This window comes from Monopterus albus, unplaced genomic scaffold, assembly GCF_001952655.1.
Source record: "Monopterus albus unplaced genomic scaffold, M_albus_1.0 scaffold101.1, whole genome shotgun sequence".
In the NCBI taxonomy this organism is placed as follows: domain Eukaryota; kingdom Metazoa; phylum Chordata; class Actinopteri; order Synbranchiformes; family Synbranchidae; genus Monopterus; species Monopterus albus.
Window position 1 is genome coordinate 1007396 of NW_018127981.1, and position 1657 is coordinate 1009052.

At 46.3% G+C, this 1657-nt stretch overlaps 1 protein-coding gene and 1 long non-coding RNA gene across 10 annotated transcripts in view; one reads left to right on the forward strand and one right to left on the reverse strand.

Moving 5' to 3' along the window:
* Positions 1-1657, reverse strand: part of satb1b (SATB homeobox 1b) — an 87733-nt gene that overhangs the window by 13545 nt on the left and 72531 nt on the right. The window lies entirely within an intron of this gene.
* Positions 1-1657, forward strand: part of LOC109965591 (uncharacterized) — a 7068-nt gene that overhangs the window by 1302 nt on the left and 4109 nt on the right. The window lies entirely within an intron of this gene.

The window sequence follows — 1657 nt, forward strand, 5'->3', positions numbered from 1 at the left end:
ATTCCTGCGTGTGTAAATAAAATTAATTACAAGCGTAAGGGGCGCGCAGCGCGTGACATCGGCGCGCACAGGGGGGACTCCCACGGGGGGTACCCTAATGGAATATTTTCCCCGAGTCTAATAATACAGTTGGTATTGACTTGAGGTAATTAGGGGGATCATTAAAGCGCTTTTCCCGGCGTATTTGCCTGCCTGATCAGATTAGCGAGAATGGGCCTCAGAACAAGTCCTGTGTGGTCTGTCAGGAGAAGTGGAGACAGTGGGAGAGGGTTAGCTAGCTAACATACTGTATGTAGGAAAGAAAGAGCTAGCAAAATACTGTGCCTGTCACTCGGACTAGGGCAGCATTTTCTAATATGCCAGCAAAATGTAAGGACTAGTAGGGTTAGGCGCACAGCTGGTAGGATACACACTGGTTAGGAGACTGATTCACTGAGAGGACTAGGAACCTATTAGAGAAGTGCAAGTTCAGTTAACTAGCAAACTGGCTAACACCTCCTCCACAGCAAAAAAGATTTGTCATATAATAATGCATCAGAGCAGATGACCAAGAGATAATTTGGAGAACTGACAGTCGGGGCAGATTCCTGGTTTGGACGGCAGGATAGGAGGTAGGCGAGCAGGAGGAAGTAAGTTGTGCAATTGGAGACAGATGGGGTGAGAGGTGGCATGTAAGGCGTAAGTGAGAGAGATGGCAGGAGAGAGACAAAGTGCTTTGGGCATGCTCAGTGAGACCCTGTGCTCCTGCTAAGAAGAGGCGGGTTTGATGAAACAGGCAGTGCAGAGAAAACAGGCTGGTGGGAATCCCACTGTCCATTAAACAATAAAAGAAAGGCTCATTTCAGAGGGAGGGGAAGAGTTACCATTTGCAAGATAATTCATCGCTAAATTAATTATTCAGACAGCTGGGTCTCCAGTTCAAGAAACTGTGTCTTTAATAATAGAGGGGATCTGGCCTAGCTTGTTTCCCATGGCAACCTAATAACCAAGCAGGCACAGGAGATAAATAAATAAATCAATTAATAAACAGTCACGGCCCTTTTAGATCCCTAGAGGTTGCGATATGCTTCCTCCGATCTGCCTAATATGAGGCAGAGTGAGAGAGGCGTGGAGAACTGCGAGTCCACAAACAGTGAAGACACCGTGATGCCTGCCCTGCCCTAGCATAGAAATTAAAACTTATGAGAAGTGGTGCAAAATTTCACAGTGCAGCTGAACAGAGCCCCTGGCACAGTTCCTGATATTAAAAAGTATCAGATAGCGTCGTCACTGTATCAAATTTACTATACTGGGATGTCATTTAATGCCATTTGTGCACAACTCGTCATGCAAAACATGACTTCTAATGTAGTGACCACAAGTGGCTCTTCAGTCACAGACCACCCTCTGAACGGTCACAGTCTGAAACAGACACCCAAAAGGTCAGCCATCTGCCCCTCCAGAGATACAGGCAGCGTGTGTGTGTGTCATTAGTTTGGGTGTGCCATGTGCTAAATATCTGAGATTAAAACTAAGAAAAGCACTCAAGTCCCTGTAAAGCATGTACGACCACTAAGCAGATCCCACCCGTGACAGGAAATTAGTCATTTTCGAAACATGAAGGAAGCAGTTCCAGTTATTCTGTCACCCTCCCTTCCTACTCGTATCAGTGTCCCCG